Source organism: Schistocerca nitens, chromosome 6, assembly GCF_023898315.1.
Source record: "Schistocerca nitens isolate TAMUIC-IGC-003100 chromosome 6, iqSchNite1.1, whole genome shotgun sequence".
Classification (NCBI taxonomy): domain Eukaryota; kingdom Metazoa; phylum Arthropoda; class Insecta; order Orthoptera; family Acrididae; genus Schistocerca; species Schistocerca nitens.
Window position 1 is genome coordinate 169,576,799 of NC_064619.1, and position 18,342 is coordinate 169,595,140.

Consider the following 18,342-nt stretch of genomic DNA (forward strand, 5'->3'; position numbering starts at 1 on the left):
AGTCGCTGTCGCCGGACACGGCGAGGAGGACATCATCATCATCAGACTCTACCCAGTTGCGACCTAAATTCCGAAAGGATTTTGTTCAGACAGACACAGCATTCGTTCCACTACCAGTGTGTTCCGCCGAAATTTCAGTATTATTCGTCCGACCAATAGTTCCACCAGGCTCCGTTCCCGTAGAACCTATTGGCAACCGGTTTCTGGTCTGTCACTGCTCACCTTCCCGTAAGCGTCCCTCTCGCATTGTAATGACTTAGGAATTCCAACAGGTGCGCGCGGACTCGCGCATGCGCAGAGGGTGCCGGCGTGCCGAGGCGCCGCCGCGGTAACTCCAGTAGTCAGCGTCTTGGGAGACTCCAGTCGCACGCGGACCGCCGTGGAGGACTGTTGTGTGTGGGCGCTGCTGTGTTGCGAGTGACATTTAGTCGTAACTTCTCGTGTCCTGTACATCTGTGTGGCAGTGAACTGTCTGCTGGACGTAACTCTCAGCAACGACGCAAGGGCTCGATAGAACTTTGGATAACCACCCACAGGTAAGCTCAGCGAAATTTTTGTTATATAACAACTTGGCACTGAGAGCGTGTTATTACCAGATCTGAAGGCGTCCGTGGGAACCGTCGTCTCCGTTTCTTCCAAGGAAAACTAAGAGATCGAATCTTACTAACTTATGTTTCTTGAGTTTCGACAGCTACAGTTCAAGAAGTATAAAGGCACTCGCAATTACATATTTCAAGCGCTATTACCTAGTATTCTTAAAAGAATAAACACGAAACGTTGTACCAAAACTATCCTACAAATTCGCTGAACAGCTATTTAAGAAGTAGACTCATACGTTTTGTTTTGTCTTTTCATGCCAGTTAATTTATCGTTCTTGTACGTATTGGTAAAACAGATAAATGCCGTAATTTGCAGAGAAACCGCTTTCTGACAGCAAATAGCCGTTTTCTCTAGCAGAAACTATCAAGCAAACTTCGAGAAATAGTATGTGAAACATCTATCCCCGTAATGAATTTTCGGATTTACAGAATGAGACTTTAGTATGCTGTATTCTATTCGCTGTCTAACAAATCATGTTTGATACCGAATTGTTGAATTTGACGACTCAGGATCTTTCTTGAAACTCGTACTTCACATTGTGTCATGTCAGTTCTGTGCCCGGCACCAAAAGCGCTGTTGTTGATCCGTGGTTGTTGCGAAAACATTGATGCACGATCCTGCAGGCAGATCGAAAACAGCGATGCAGTTCATTTTGTATAAAATGTAAACAGTCATTCCGGTTCTGAAACCGATGACTAGTGTAATCTGCAAACTATTTATTCTGTTGGCCTCATAGACCCGAAATTTACAAAAATGAAGCATTTCCGCTACATTAAAAGAGAACATTCTTAGTGACTACTTTTACAGATTATCGTTTACAGTTATTTTCTAATTGACTTGGTTATGCTGCACGTAACCTTTACCAGATTCCCCTGAAGTAAAACATCACGTTATAAAGGGGTTAACATTGCTCTTGGCAACGGGAGGAGAAAGTGGTTGACTCCTTAAGACCTAAAATTTGCTATACTCTACAGACCATCTTCTGGTGATTGACGAGAAACTGTAGTACTGAAAATCTGACACGGCAGAAAAAAAAAGGTTCTTCCTAACACGTTTGGAAATCCATTGTGTTCATCGCAGTTTACTTACGTAAGGATGGTTGACATAGAGATGAATCACTTGCTATTTTTGGCAAGGCTAGGAGAAGGAATCAGCCGTGGCCTTGTTAAACAGTCTTTATACGATCCACGGAAAGCTTGAAAGAATGTCGCCAGGTCTGGATTGGAACCATGCTCACGAGGAGCAACAATGACTCCGATTTTCGTTTGAAGTGACATGGTGCAGCTTGTATAATTTTGTGTGGCTCAGTGGCGTTGTGAATGTCTTAAAACTGAACGCCAACAGAGGGTAGCTCTTGAAAACATACATTAATATAAATCAAACCCAATCCGTCTTTACACTAAAAATGGTTCAAATGGCTCTGAACACTGAGACTTGACATCTGTGGTCATCAGTCCCCTAGAACTTAGAACTACTTAAACCTAACTAACCTAAGGACATCACACACATCCATGCCCGAGGCAGATTCGAACCTGCGACCGTAGCGGTCACGCGGTTCCAGACTGAAGCGCCTAGAACCGCATGGCCACTCCGGCCGGCGTATTTACACTCTGCTGTTTCCAGTATGAGTCCAGTGTCTCGACCAACGGCGCAGTAAAGAAGGTTATGAATAGATGATTAAAACGCTTCAATCGGAATATGTCTAGGTGAACTGAGAATGAAGGCGTATTCTTATTCTGTTCTTAGTACAGTAACGTAGCGTAAAGCCTGAATAGTAACATTCTGACAGCTCAGGCTTCAGGCGAACTGCCGTGATTTGGAAGAAGGATGTGGTAGGGAAGTATCTTTGCAGTCTCAAAAATAACTGACGCAGATTTTGTGTTACACAGTTGGAACTCAGTGGGTGTGTCAGGTAGAGCCGATGAGCGTATGCGGTAGCGAGTTGCGGGGTGAAGTCGGCCTGTTTCGGGTCCTCTACCACGTGGATACAGGCTAGAGATGTGGAGATAACGCAAGAGCTTTCTCCAGCCTGTTATCGCCCCCCCCCCCCCCCATGTCTGCCACTGACGCCAAGGCATGCCTCTTTCTGTACGCTGGTATCATAACAGCAGCGTATATTTTGAACGCGTCTCAGGTAACGGAAGAATGTGCTACTCACGGTAGCAGCGTTGGGTTGTACCGCAGACACGGCAGTGCGGCCGAGAAATATTTTCTCTCTTCCGTCCATTGAGCAGCTCGGGAGGGCAAATAGAAAGCGGCAAAAATGTGAAAGTGGTCGGTCGGTGGTCGGCGGCGGAATCTGTAATGACCGTCTTGGGGAGTGCGTGCGGTGGACACGAAGCAGTTCCCTTCAGCGTGTTGCGTGGCTGGTTGCTCCGGGCGTTCCGGCGCCATTACACACTCTGCAGTCAGCGCGCGTTTTCGTTCCCCCTTGCCTGAGCCAGCAGCGAAGAAAGGGTCGCAATGTTTTCTTGTGCCAGCAGATGGCGTCGATCAGGAAGTTCCCGCAGTGCTCAAGACACGCACTTCCTTCCTGCGGTTGAACTCGTGTAGAAAACATGGTATCACGAGGGCTCCTCTTATAACAGTGGTGCTTTCTGTCAATGGAGTTGTTATTGTTGTTGAATTTCCATTTTTTCGCCTTTTTTCATTTTCATTTTCATTTTCATTTTAATTCGTTGTGGCCAACTAACAGAGCATCTAAACTTATTTAGCCTTGTCGTTTTGCCATTTCCTCACAGTCTCCCTTCATTCGTCCACTGTGTTTCTTCTGTCAATTCTGAGCTTTGTCAGTTAGGCTTCTCAGCAAAATTTGTATGTATCGTGGATTGCGGCTATAAATCGAATGACTGGGGTTCTACTGTGAATGATTTCATCATGAATATCAATTTTTTTCCCTTCTTCATTAACTTCTGCTAATCTTACTGCGGTTTTTCATCTATAAGACTGTTGTCGATTGCGTTTACAGATGACCATTAGCTATAGGCCTAATCGCCGCTTTCTGATGGTATATGTGAGATTTTTTTCTGTAACTAGGTGGATGTCTTGAGAGTTCTTTTTCATCCAAATTCAGTTTTCAGGTTTTGGCTCAAAGATTTTTCTCAGAATGTCGTACCAGCTTTGTGACTGAGTTCAGCACTTCGCAACAGGTAGAAATCAAGACGTCGACCATTGAGAGACAAAATCGTCAGATGTAAAAGTACGGTAATTTCGCGAGTACGTACTCCAAGGGAAGGTTACTGGGCCGTTACTTTTCCCGAAATATACAAGCAATCTGGTGGATTATGTCCGAAGTGCCGTGAGTCAGTTCAAAATGGCGATGTTGTGTATAAGGAAAGTTGGAAACGCCAGGAAAAGGTAGGGAAATGCAGTGGACTGGCGATTGGTGCAGGCTGGCAGTCACGCTCTTTCACGAAAAATACAGTATGTCTTTAGAATGAGATTTTTCAGCCTGCAGCGGAGTGTGCGCTGATATGAAACTTCTGCATGGTTCGCAGGAGAGCTTCTGTAAGTATGGAAGGTAGGAGACGAGATACTGGCTGAAGTAAAGCTGTGAGGACGGGGCGTGCGTCGTGGTTGGGTAACTCGGTAGAGCACTTGCCCGCGAAAGGCAAAGGTCCCGAGTTCGAGTCTCGGTCTGGCACACAGTTTTAATCTGTCAGGAAGTTTCATACAGAATGTCTTTCTTATTACGGGCCAGTAAGCTGAAAGACTCATTACTTTTCTATTACAGTGTTGGCGGCAAATTACTTAAAAATATCGAAACATACACAGCCGAAAAAAAAAATTAGTACACCCTTTTAGAGGTTTCCAATTCTCAAGATTTAGTGTTGCAACAGTGCATGTGGAGTACATGAAATGATTACATTTACGGATCAATAGCACAAACAGTTCTGAGGTACCAGGTGTTGATCAGTGCTGAAACCCCCCATATTAATGCGTGGCGTAGCCTCCACGAGCGACAACGCAGGTGGTGACTCTGGCATCCAGTCGATCGTATAGATGGCGTATTATGACCTGGGATACTTTATGCCACGCCTGGTTGACCTGTTCACGTAGTTGTGTAAGGATTGTTAGTTGACGGGTGACATGAGTCACTACTCGTCTCGACTGGAGGCAAGTCAGGACATCGTGCCGGCCAGGGACATTGCCGCACGCCGTGCAGAGCACGATGAGTTTCGCAGGCAGCGTGTGGATGAACATTATTCTTAGCGTCCCCCCCCCCCCCCCCCCCGCCAGAACAACCAAGGTAACACTGATCGCATCCCAGACCAGACCACCGTAAGTCCTTCGGCGGGGCCAGTGTGTCTTGGACGAATGCACTCTACGAGACAGCGCTTACCAGGTCTAAGCCGTACGCGCAATCGACCATCAGTCGCCTGCAGATAGGATCGGCTTTCATCGCGGAAGACCACGACGCTCCATTCCATCTTCCAAGAAACCCTCTGACGGCACCAGTCGAGATGCTGGTGTTATACGTCTCCTGTTATAGCTATTAGCACTGTAACTGCCTCTTCGGGTACGCCAAGCGGTGAGATTCATTTGTAAACGATTTTGCGTGAACAGACTGATACACAGTCTTCTTGGTCTCAAGCGTTCCTCCGTCCTTGAAAATCGCGTTCCATTTCTGTTTTACACACTCAGGTTTCCTGAACACACTTGCGTTTTGTATTTTTCTATTACGTTACGTAAGCCGTTGGTAACGAACTTGTTTCCGAGGCCAGCACTATGTTTTACATCGTACAAGCCGACCTCGTAAACAGGCTGTCATTGTGACTAAATGTTTTAAGCAGTAGTTCCGCGTAGAATTTATCTTTCGATCCTTTTTTTCATTTTCAAGTTTTTTAGTTTGTTTTCTGAACCACCCAAAGGGACTCTTAATAGCCGCTACGTCTTTTAATTTCGCTATTCACGCCGTCGCCGACGCGTAAACTGGTTTTCGTTTTCGAAATTTATTTCTTCTCTCTCTCTCTCTCTTTCTCTCTCTCTCTCTCTCTCGCCCAGGCGAGGTATACACGGCATCATAGTATGGTCTTTCACCGGACCAGTTAGCACTCACTTTAGGGACGAAGGGAATGGGCGTGTCTATTAATATCAAGTACTGAGGTGTACCAACAGAGGACAAATGTAGATCGTATTGCACACATTTATAATAAAAGTATATGTCGCAAGCAAAAATATGACAGATAAGTTAAAACTGTCTAAAGGATCGGTCTATGGAATAAGATCAACCTGAAGATGCCTAAATAAGGCGAAACGCGTAGTTGAAAACTAAAAAACTAAAATTGCAACCAAGACTGTTTTTGACCAGTACTGTTAAGCACTGGTTTACTGTATGCCACAGATGGATTGGAAGAATAAGTTGAAACACACTTGGACTAGCAGACGTGCAGATCCCTTTAATAAGTGTCGAGGTCTCAGCACGTTTCTTGGTCTGAGAACAACTTTTAAACAATTTTAAAGTTGAGACTATAGCGCACGCGACTGGTTTTTTCTGCTGTTTTGTTTCTACACTGTAAAGTTTCCAATAGGGAAGAGTGCTGTTTCTGTGATTAGGGCCGGCCATTGTGGCCGAGCGGTTCTAGGCGCTTCAGTCAGGAACCGCGCGATCGCTACGGTCGCAGGTACGAATCCTGCCTCGGGCATGGATGTGTGTGATGTCCTTAGTTTAGGTAAGTTTAAGTAGTTCTAAGTTCTAGGGGACTAATGACCTCAGATGTTAAGTCACATAGTGCTCAGAGCCATTTGAACCATTGATTCCAAAATTCGGAAAGTTCATGGCTTAAAAATGAGCCTTTTAATTGTTTTTCTTGCCACCAATTTTGTTTTTGACCTTTGATGAATCCTCCCGTGTATCACAAATTCGAAGCCACATTGCAGCAGTTTGAGGTAACTATTTCTGTTATGTTACAAGACCTGACTAAACATCAGTCAGCGTCCGTAAATATTTGCTGTGGTGGGACGGACCATCAGCAAATGGTCAGAATATGCAAGTTGGTCGATGGGTGTGAAACCACTCTTTTAAAACAAAACATCTGAATAAACAGAAATTTAAAGTAATGTAGAATGAGACGAGAGAGAGAAAGGGGCGGGGGGCCTGTAAGGCTGTATTACCAAAATGGCCGCCATTTCCGAAGCCGCCGTCTTGGATGCAAATTGTAATCTGCGCACTTAGTGTTTGCTATTCGAAGTTGGTTCTAAATTCCTTGCTATCGTATTTCTTTAGCATCGGACTTAATATACTTGGACATCACTGGAGGAAAAACTTAGTCCCAAGGTCCACATATCACGGTATTACAGTTTCTGTCTTCCTAAGTGACATGCGCCCTATCGAACTGCTACCCTTATTACTTCTCATTGCACATAAAAGGATGAAAAAGGTCGTTTGAAATGACGAACAGTTTATAAAGAGCACTGAATTTATTGCCGAGTGAGGTGGGGCAGTGGTTAGCACACTGGACTCGCATTCGGGAGGACGACGGTTCAATCACGCGTCCGGCCATCCTGATTTAAGTTTTCCGTGATTTCCCTAAATCGCTCCAGGCAAATGCTGGGATGTTTCCTTTGAAAGGGCACGGCCGACTTCTTCCCCCGTCCTTCTCTAATCCGATGAGACCTATGACCTCGCTGTACGGTCTCCTTCCCCACAACAACCCAACCCCAACCCGCTTTAAGTTTAGGGAAAATGTCTTTGCAACGTCTAGCATTCACGCCACGGTTCTACCCATACGATTTCACCGTTCAGTTTAAGTTAGCCATTGCTTTCAGAATTGATACAGCCACTGCAATATGTTGAATGTTCTCTCAGTAAATACGAAATTGACCCTCACGCTCAGTTATGACCCTTCAGTGCCCCACAGCGCACATCCCTGTAGTCCACGACCCGACAGGACTGCTCACCCAGCTGAACTGATTAAACACTCTTCCTTGTCGCGATTAATATAGAATTTACGCACACATCAACACAAATTTTGTATTAGCCCTATATTTCGAGATTCGTGGCACAGGAACAAAAATTGGCTCTGAGGTGCGACAGTAAAGGAATGAGACTGATGTGAAAGAAAATGTTGCAAACCGTTATAGTCAAGTTTAGAGTTGTCTCCTTCAAAGTAGTTCCCTTCTGATTGCACACACTTTTTCCAGCGCTTCTGCCATTGATGGTAACATTTATGGAACTGATCTACTGTAATGTCCTCAAAGACCCTCGTCACAGCTTTTTGTACATATTGTACCGCAGTTTTGACTCTTGAAAATAGAAAATGTGGCACGGAGCGATATCTGGTAAATAAGGTGACTGTGGTAGTATTGAAATTTGTTTTGAGGTTAAAAATTGCTGTACTGACAGAGCAATATGGGATGGCGCATTATCGTGATGCAGATCTTCAGTTATTATTAGACGATTGATGTTCAGTTCTTCTGTAATCATTTTCACAGATAATCTTCGATCAGATCGTACGCACCCTGGCCAGGTTGACATCCGTCCGTGAGGTTGATGGTCGTTCACAGCGGTCTTCATCATTCGTTCTGCCTTCACTAAACATTTTATGCCAACGAAAAACTTGAGCTCTTGACATAACCTCCTCTCCAAAAGCCTTCTGAAGTTTACCGTAAGTTGTTGTCGCGTTAAATCGCAAAAAGAAATGGCATGACATTGCGCAATATTATGCGGTTCCATTTCTGTGATGAGAGACACAAACACGTGTTAACTTATTACAGCACAACTCGCGACTGAGCAGTTACATCGATGTGCCTCTTGGACTAGAAGCAGCTTATAGACCAAGGTCAAAGATATTGTGCCTACGCAAGGCTGCAGCGTTGCCACATCTTGCAAAGAAAATCTCATTACTTTATTGTTGCTCCTCGTATAGCCGTTTGCAGTGTGTCCACATTACCAAGTAAAAGAAACAAACATTTGTGTAATGACTAAATCGTCTGTTTGGTGGGTGGGGGGGGGGGAGGGGGGGGGGTGCCGACGGGAGGCGTGTTCACAGCACTCGAACGCAATATACATCAGTATGTGGTGGAACGTCTTCTTGCTCGACACAGGCTTGATTCCATTGTGACACATCATCGATGAGATAATCAAGCCAGCGCCTGCCCAAATCGTCTCATACATTAGTGGCGGTTGTGCGTAAGTTAGACACAGTACGTGGTCGCTATCGACGTCCGAAACCAGTTCGTTTCAGTCGATCCCAGACGTGTTCGATTGGGTACCTGTCCGGGGATTCCGGGGATGAGGCAGGCCACTCCATTCTCGTGATCCTAATACGCGGAACAGTTCGATAAGCACGCGAGTTATTATCCAATAAGAAAAAACTGTCGCCAAAATGTTGCCGCTACAGTCCCACTATTTGTTGCAGAATCTCATCCCTTTGCCGTAGAGCAGTCAGATTGCCCACAACAACCACAAGAGCTGTACGGTAGCCCCCATCACTACACCCTGTTGCACATGTGGGACACAGTGTTGGATGCGTTCGATATTACCGCGTTTCTACAAACACAATGACTGCGATTATCAGGGTACAAATATATCCGAGTTATATTAGTAAACAATAGTAAACAACACCAGACGGCAATCCCGGAGCGTCCATTTGTGCATGATTTAGTGCCCATCTGTACCGGAGTCCATGGTACCGTGATGTACGACCTGGTGCTCGGCATGGTCGTCGGAAACGCAGATTCGCATCATGCAGTCGTCTCCTAAGACTTCGACGCGATGCATGACGTTCTGTAGCCTCTTCGAACTGGAGCACTCAGCCCACGGTTCCTTTGACTCAAAAGTATTGGATATCCGTCACATCATGTGCGCCTGTCGAACGAGGACGGTCTGTGTGATGTACGTCCTCAACACCTCCTGTCAACTGGAACCGATTCCACGTTCGCACATCGTTTGCCTCTGGTGCAACGTCGAGCAACTTCCCTGGTTGGTTACGTAACATGATGATGCGGACCCACGACTGTCCTGGCATTGTGGATCTCCACTCTGTTATCCTTTCCTTTGACTCAAAAGTATTGGATATCCGTCACATCCTGTGCGCCTGTCGAACGAGGACGGTCTGTGTGATGTACGTCCTCAACACCTCCTGTCAACTGGAACCGATTCCACGTTCGCACATCGTTTGCCTCTGGTGCAGCGTCGAGCAACTTCCCTGGTTGGTTACGTAACATGATGATGCGGACCCACGACTGTCCTTCTGGCATTGTGGATGTCCACTCTGTTATCCTTTCCTTTGACTCAAAAGTATTGGATATCCGTCACATCCTGTGCGCCTGTCGAACGAGGACGGTCTGTGTGATGTACGTCCTCAACACCTCCTGTCAACTGGAACCGATTCCACGTTCGCACATCGTTTGCCTCTGGTGCAGCGTCGAGCAACTTCCCTGGTTGGTTACGTAGCATGATGATGCGGACCCACGACTGTCCTTCTGGCATTGTGGATGTCCACTCCGTTATCCCACAACCATCTGCATTTCGTCCCCACTTGTGCCTTACTTTCAGCTGAAATGCTGCAATGGATTCGAGTGCGGTGTTCAAATCGTCAGTAGCGCTCATGGTAACTTTGTTCGTATGTTTATAACCTTCTGATCGGTACAGGTAGGGTTGCAATAGCAACACGCTGCACAATATACCGGGCAATGAAAAACTTTTGTTAATGTGTCTACCAATCCACAAATATTAATGCTGTCTGAAAACTTGCTCAATTCGACGTGAGATCGCGCGCACGCACGACCCGCTCTGGAGGCTCGCTCAGAGTAGACCGACTAGTTGCTGCGCACCCTATCGGCAGGCACCAAACCCAAACTTAATTACGATGATGCGGCATCCGTGGCCTTCCGTACTCCTCTGGCCTGACAGAGATATGTAAGGATAGATTCGGTACCCAAAGAACAGTATCTACGGGTATGTCTGTATTCTTACAAGCACGTAATTCTCAGTTGGAAAGGAGGCCATATGGCATCAAATGGATATCTCGGAACCAGACCTGGAAGGATTATGCAGAAACTTCTGCCTCATAGCAGAGCGAGTTCTACGTTTGTCTAACCACCAATGAGAACCTCGGCTCGGTCGCTTTTTTAGCACAAGTTTAACGCGTATTCTTCGGGCAACTGCCATTCCGGTGCTCTCTCGGGGTCAATGTCAGGCGGTAAACAGGCGAATTACGTGATTTCTTTTATAGTATGAGGCTTCATTAGTAGAAGAACGATTAGCCGCTTTAACCATTCGGCCACATCAGCCTAGCGCCAAGTATTACACAGGGTATATGCTGCATTGCGTTTTACCTCTGTCTTGGAGGCACTGAACAAGTCTTGGCTGCGAGAGAGGTTCCCCTGATCCATATCTGTCCTCACTACGTACACGTTACTAAAGCTACTATCAGCTTCACGTACGCAAGAGGATTTTTATTTTCTAGCCACCTTATATTTTTGCCTTGGATGTTAAAACACTAGAATTTTCCCGTTCCAGAGGAAATCTTGCTAGTGGTGACAGGCTGGTCCTCAACGAAGTCCGAGGTCTATGTCATGTTGGAACGTGACGATTTGTTTGAGAGTTGTTAAAGCCAACGAGCGTGAGGGATACGGTAATAGACTGATCTGTAGCGTAGTTCACTGTCTACATTCTCGCCGTTTTTATAAATTTTTCGTTATAAAAATTTAAACACCAAGTTAAATTCCGAATAATCATCCAGTTAATTCTGAGAACGTGGAAAATTTGTGACCACTCCATTCGACGGACTCGGAAGTATGCCGTTGTTCCAAGAGCATTCTATTCCTTCCACTTACGCCCTTCCTTCCTTCCTTTCTCCCTCCTGCCACTCCACTGTGTGAAAACCGCCTTCTAAGGAATCCTTCTTTGCCCGAATAAATTATTTCAGTTTTTGAGTTTTACTTTCGACTGTCAACATGGTTTACTTTCGACCAGTACTGAGCGACTTTTTCTTTCGCAGCAAATGTCCTTAGCTATACCAGATTTCAACAGCATATTATTTCTTCCAATCCTTTTCTTAGCTATCAGTGGTTTACGTCTACAAAAAGCTTCTATGGACTAGTGCTCCCTGCTACTTTAACAACAGTTCGCAATAACAATTTCTTGTTTCCTGATACTTTTCGAAGTTTTCTACAGAAATTATTTAGCTGCACTGTTATATCTTCACGAGCCAAACTGATCTTTAATTGTGTAGCTGCGATACTGGTAAACGTCGTTGACTTAATCGAACTTCTTCTGTTTAGCGTAAAGTTATTAGTAAAACTACTGACAGCATACCAAAGTTAACGACAAATACTGTCTTTGTCACATTCTCGCAACTGAACGTTATTGAGCATGGGAAGTGTATTTTTCGCTGAAGTTTTAAATAGCGGAAGTGGCGACCTGTTGAATGTTCCTTCCACTCTCCTGACAGCTCGGGAGGAATTGCGCGCCGCGCGGGTACGCAATCAGCGCACATACATCTCGCCGCCTGGCGGCACGTGTAATTGCCACTTACGTCCCTCTCTCCTCCTCTTGCTTGGTTTATCGTTCCACGCAAAAGCAGTAAATTCCCGGTTGTGGAGCTTGGCGATTCGTTCTTCACTTCTAAAACGTGGTAAGTTCTTCGCATTTGTGCGTTAAATTGATAATGGTGGTTATCGTGCCAACTATCTGCGGTGTTTGTTTCGTCGCCGTTAAGCTTTTTATACGTTTTCCGCTTCGCTGTTTCGCTACACCCAGGCGTGCCCGTATAAAAGCGCGCTCGTACAATCCGTTAATTTGATCACTTTTCTAGAGACAATATCGTGCAATTCTTTTTATTTTCAGTGGAAAAACACTGACTCCTTTTAGCGTCCGATTTGCAGCTGGAATCCCTCTTGATCTATGGCAACATACAACTTAACTGTTAGAATCGTTTACAATCGATAGCTGTTAAATCTGATTTCCTTCGATTATATCTCTGGGGGAATCAGGAACGTAGTTTTGACACCGAAGTAGGATTCCAATAGACACAAACGCATCTGTAACTTCTCTACACTATTGGCCATTAAAATTGCTACACCACGAAGATGCCGTGCTACAGACGCGACATTTAACCGACAGGAAGAAGATGCTGTGATATGCAAATGATTAGCTTTTCAGAGCATTCACACAAGGTTGGCACCGGTGGCGACACCTACAACGTGCTGACATGAGGAAAGTTTCCAACCGATTTCTCATACACAAACAGCAGTTTACCGGCGTTGCCTGGTGAAACGTTGATGTGATGCCTCGTGTAAGGAGGAGAAATACGTACCGTCACGTTTCCGACTTTGATGAAGGTTGGATTGTAGCCTATCGCGATTGCGGTTTACCGTATGGCGACAATGCTGCTCGCGTTGGTCGAGATCCAATGACTACTAACAGAATATGGAATCGGTGGGTTCAGGAGGGTAATACCGAACGCCGTTCTGGGTCCCAACGGCCTCGTATCACTAGCAGTCGAGATGACAGGCATCTTATCCGCATGGCTGTAACGTACCGTGCAGCCACGTCTCGATCCCTGAGTCAACAGATGGGGACGTTTGCAAGACAACAACCATCTCCACGAACAATTCGATATTTGGAGCAGCATGGACTATCAGCTCGGAGACCATGTCTCCGATTACCCTTGGCGCTGCATCACAGACAGGAGCGCCTGCGATGGTGCATTCAACGACGAACCTGGGTGCACGAATGGCAAAACGTCATTTTTTCAGATGGATCCAGGTTCTGTTTACAGCATCATAATGGTCGCATCCGTGTTTGGCGACATCGCGGTGAACGCACATTGGAAGCGTGTATTCGTCATCGCCATACTGGCGTGTCACCCGGCGTGATTGTATGGGGTGCAATTGATTACACATCTTGGTCACCTCTTGTTCGCATTGACAGCACTTTGAACAGTGGACGTTACATTTCAGATGTGTTACGACCCGTGTCTCTACCCTCCATTCGATCCCTGGGAAACCCCACATTTCAGCAGGATAATGCACGACCGCATGTTACAGGTCCTGTACGGGCCTTTCTGGATACAGAAAATGTTCGACTGCTGCCCTGGCCAGCACATTCTCCAGATCTCTCACCAACTGAAAACGTCTGGTCAATGGTGGCCGAGCAACTGGCCCGTCACAATAGACCAGTCACTACTCTTGATGAACTGCGGTATCGTGTTGAAGCTGCATGAGCAGCTGTACCTGTACACGCCATCCAAGCTCGGCCAGAGGTGGTTGTTCTGGGTACTGATTTCTCATGATCTATGCACCCAAATTGCGTGAAAATGGAATCACAAGTTAGTTCTAGTATAATATATTTGTCCAATGAATACCCGTTTATCATCTGCATTCCTTTTTGCTGTAGCAATTTTAATGGCCAGTAGTGTAGATCAGTTGTTACTATTTAAGTGTTCCGTACTGTTTCTTAGGAGCGACTGAGATATTTCACTGTACATTGAAGCTGAGGAGTTATGCGTGATACACTAACGCAACAGTTACGAAGTGTACGCACGCATCGTTTCCACAGTTAATTTATGAGATTTTACTCTGACAGAAAAAAATCGCGACAACAATAGGGAGCTTGCAACATAAGGGAAAGTTCTACAGCTGAAATATTATTTCTGTTCAAATTTCGCGCCAGTCGCATAAGAATGGCGCTAGTAGCGGCAGTATTAGAATGCAGATCAGGTTTCCTTTAAATACAGGCTGTAGCGTTACCTCTGAGATTGAAAGTGGTGAGTTGATGTTAGTCAAGAACGCAGTTAAGGCAACAAAGATGCCATTATCAGTTACTCACAGAGTCTGAATGATGTTGTGAAATAAGGCTACGAGAAGCTGGATATTGCTTCTGTGATACTGCAGAAAGTCTTAGCAGGAATGTAGCCACTGTACGAGATTGCTGGCAGCGGTGACCAGAAGAATGTTTGGTCGTAAGGAGACGGGCACCAGGCGGCCATGGACATTACGGAGAGGGAAGACCGTCCGTGTTCTGCGTACAGCCCTGTCGGATCGTAGTGCATCTGCAGCAGCAGTTTGAGCAGGAATTGGCACCACAGTGACACAACGAACTGTTACAAATCGGTTACTTCGAGAACAGCTCCGAGCCAGACGCCCTGTAGCGTACATCCACAAACCCCAAACTACCGCCATTCGGGCAGTGTGGAGGTCTGCTGTGTTTTCTGACTAAAGCTGGTAGTGCCTCGGTGCCAGTGATGGCCGTATGTCGGTTAGGAAGAGGCCATTTGAGGGCCTGCAACCTACATTTCTGTGTGCTAAGAGACACTGGACCTACACTTAGAGTTACGGCCTGGGATGCGATTTCTTATGACAGCAGGGTCACTCTCGTGGTTACCCCACACACGCTGGCATCAAATTTGTACGTCAGTCCGGTTATTCGACCTGTCGTGCTGCCATTCATGAAGAGCATTCCAGGGAAGTTTTCATACAGGATAACGCTCGGCCAAATACCGCTGTTGTAACCCAAACGTGTTCTACAGGGTGTTGACATGTTTGCCTCGGCGTGCTCGATCACCAGATCTGTCTCCAATCTAGCACATATCGTACATCATCGGTCGACAACTCCAGCGTCATCCAAAACCAGCATCGACCGTTCCCGTATCGACCGAGCAAGTGCAACAGGCATGGGACTGACATCCGGCACCTGTACAACACAATATAAACATTCAACATTCTGGCGGTTACACCTGTTATTAATGCACTAGCACTTCACATTTACGGGGCAACGGCCTTGCCGCAGTGGATACACCGGTTCCCGACGGATCACCGAAGTTAAGCGCTGTCGGGCGTAGCCGGCACTTGGATGAGTGACCATCCAGGCTGATATGCGCTGTTGCCATTTTTCGGGGTGCACTCAGCCTCGTGATGCCAATTGAGGAGCTACTCGACCGAATAGTAGCGGCTCCGGTCACAGAAAACCATCATAACGACCGGGAGAGCGGTGTGCTGACCACACGCCCCTCCTATCTGCATTCTCACAAGGGAACCTCCCCATCGCACCCCCCTCAGATTTAGTTATAAATTGACGCAGTGGATAGGCCTTGAAAAACTGAACACAGATCAATCGAGAAAACAGGAAGAAGTTGTGTGAAACTATGAAAAAATAAGCAAAATATACAAAATGAGTAGTCCATGTGTATGATAGGCTACATCAAGGACAATTTCAGCTCAGGAGCGCCGTGGTCTCGTGGTTAGAGTAAGCAGCTGCGGAGCGAGATATCCTTGGTTCGAATCCACCCTCGGGTGAAAATTTTACTTTCTTTATTTTCGCAAAGTTACGATCTGTCCGTTCATTCATTGCGTCTCTGTTCACTGTAATAAGTTAAGTGTCTGTGTTTTGCGACCGCACCGCAAAACCGTGCGCTTAGTAGACGGAAGGACGTGCCTCTCCAATAGGAACCGAAAACATTTGATCGCACGGTCATAGGTCAACCGATTCCTCCACAGGAAAACACGTCTGATATATTCTATACGACACTGGTGACGGCATGTGCGTCACATGACAGGAATATGTTGTCAACCCACCTAACTTGCACACTTGTCGAATGGGTAAAAAGATTCTTCTACCTTGCCCGATTTAGGTTTTCTTGTGGATGTGATAATCACTCCCAAAAAAGTGATGAAAACATAAGAGTTTGTCACATAAACTGCAACAAATGAATGCAACAGTTTCACAGTCGCACAGTTTTCCCTGTGCTCTGTCAAAACATATGTTTTTTACGTTTTCAAATGTTTCCGTGTGTAGACCGTCAAATCCTGCATATGTCCAAGCAAATCTAAACATGTCCTGGAATTTTGGAGAGCGAAGTTGATTATGTGTGAGTGCCTGAACTTTAATAATTGTCTGAAAATAAAAAATTAAACTTTTCACTCGTGAGAAGATTTGAACCAAAGACCTCTCGTTCCGCAGTTGCTCACGCTAACCACGGGACCATGGCGCTCGCAAGCTGATACTCTCCTAGATGTTGCATACCTTGCGCATGGCCTACTCAGTTTGTATATTTTGCTTATTTTTTTTCATAGTTCCACACAACTTCTTCCTGTTTTCTCGATTGATCTGTGTTCAGTTTTTCAAGGCCTATCCCTGTGCCAACTTATAACTAAATCTGAGGGGGGTGCGATGGGGAGGTTCCCTTGTCAGCTGAGGATGACACGTCGGTCGGATGGTCCCGATGGGCCACTTGTGGCCTGATGACGGAGTGCATTTCACATTTACAATGGCTTATTTCACGTTTATATTAAACTGTGTTCTTTCAGTGTTAATCACTGAAATATGTTATCTAAATAAATGTGTTCCCCAAATTTCATTAGCCTATTAACTATTTTTTGGTGTTGCGATTTTTTTTCGTCAGTGTATGTACACGCATAAATAAATGCATGTACAAGTGCTTACTTGTTTATATTGTAGCGTAAGTCATGTGGAGCAATAGCTTAGAGTAGTAATTGTTTGCCGATTGTACGAGGCTATTTCCATCACAGCTACGTTCAGTTACTGATGAGAATACTCTGTGAAGGGGGCTTGGGAGAGAGGAGGCTTCTGCTGACACCCATTATGAATGTTGTGAAGTCATTGCCCTTATTATCCATACGGAATTTAGTTAGACTGTAGCTTGTGATGCCAGCAGATTTGAACTAAGATAATGCAGTTTGAATTCTATCGGAGTAATACAGGGTGAGTCACTAACTATTGCACCGAGAATAATTCCGAAAGTATGATAGGAGCTGAAAAGTTGCATGGGACAACGGGGGCCATAATATGACGTTGGTTTTTTTGGTGCTAGGTGAGGTCGCCTCAGAGATATGGTCAACTTTTTTTATGATATCCTATGGTTTCGTACTTATTTTCTGATAGCGGCTATCGATGTGAATACAATGATGTGAGACAGTGAGGTCTTTGAAGGTCAACGAAGGTCACAAAGATGGCATGAACGTCCATTTACAGAAGGTCTTCGAAGTGATGACAACTGGTATCAATGCAGTGCTACAATCTTCTTTTCATGGATTTTGTTTTCTGCGCTGCTCGTTGTTTTTGTTCCTTATTTTGTAATGAGAGGAGAGGCTGCTCAAGGTCCGTCACCGGTCCACTACCACACAAAATAATCGGCGATCACTATGTTCGTGTCAGTTCTGCTTTCGCGGCAGCATATGTCTAGGGCGGGGGTTCCCAGACGATGGTACGCGTGCTGGCACGTAAGGACATTTCAGGTAGTACCTGTACAAGTAGAGAAAACAAGTAATGATATAAATAAACTGTGTTATCTTACTTTATTTTTAAAGTAAAATGATAGTGAGAGAAGTGATAATATTAGCGTCTGTATAGTCAACGAAAAGAGTTTTACCTCAAAGTGTTTGTTTCTGATATACGGAATTCGGATTGCAAACTCGCCATCCCTCTCTTCACTGATCGTCGCTGCCTTGGACGATAATGATTCATCTTGCTTTGACGGCAATATTTTGATCGGGTCTTGTCGATGCTTGTTCGAAAGTGTTCGCGCATCTTTGCAACTGCTGCCCACTTAATGCGGTGTACCAGTGTGTGTCGCAGTAGTCATTACGCTGTGAACCTTTGCTGTTGTCATTGTCGCTTTGTAGGGTGTTACGTTAAATGACATCGTGATACGAAGAAAGCTTGCGCCTGGAACCGCACTGTGCGTATTACAACGAGCTGATTCTTGCCTACTACGACTGTGATGTTAAGTTTAACTTCATTGTATGTCTTGTACGTGATGGTGTTTCAAGTTAACC

At 45.5% G+C, this 18,342-nt stretch overlaps 1 protein-coding gene across 3 annotated transcripts in view; it reads left to right on the forward strand.

Annotated features, from left to right (window-relative positions):
• The first annotated feature begins 363 nt into the window (after nucleotides 1-363).
• Nucleotides 364-18,342, forward strand: part of LOC126263750 (uncharacterized) — a 498,031-nt gene continuing 480,052 nt past the window's right edge. For all 3 annotated transcript variants that reach the window (XM_049960935.1, XM_049960936.1, XM_049960937.1), the window contains exon 1: nucleotides 364-536. The gene's annotated coding sequence lies outside the window, so the exon portion shown is untranslated. The remainder of the gene's footprint in view (nucleotides 537-18,342) is intronic.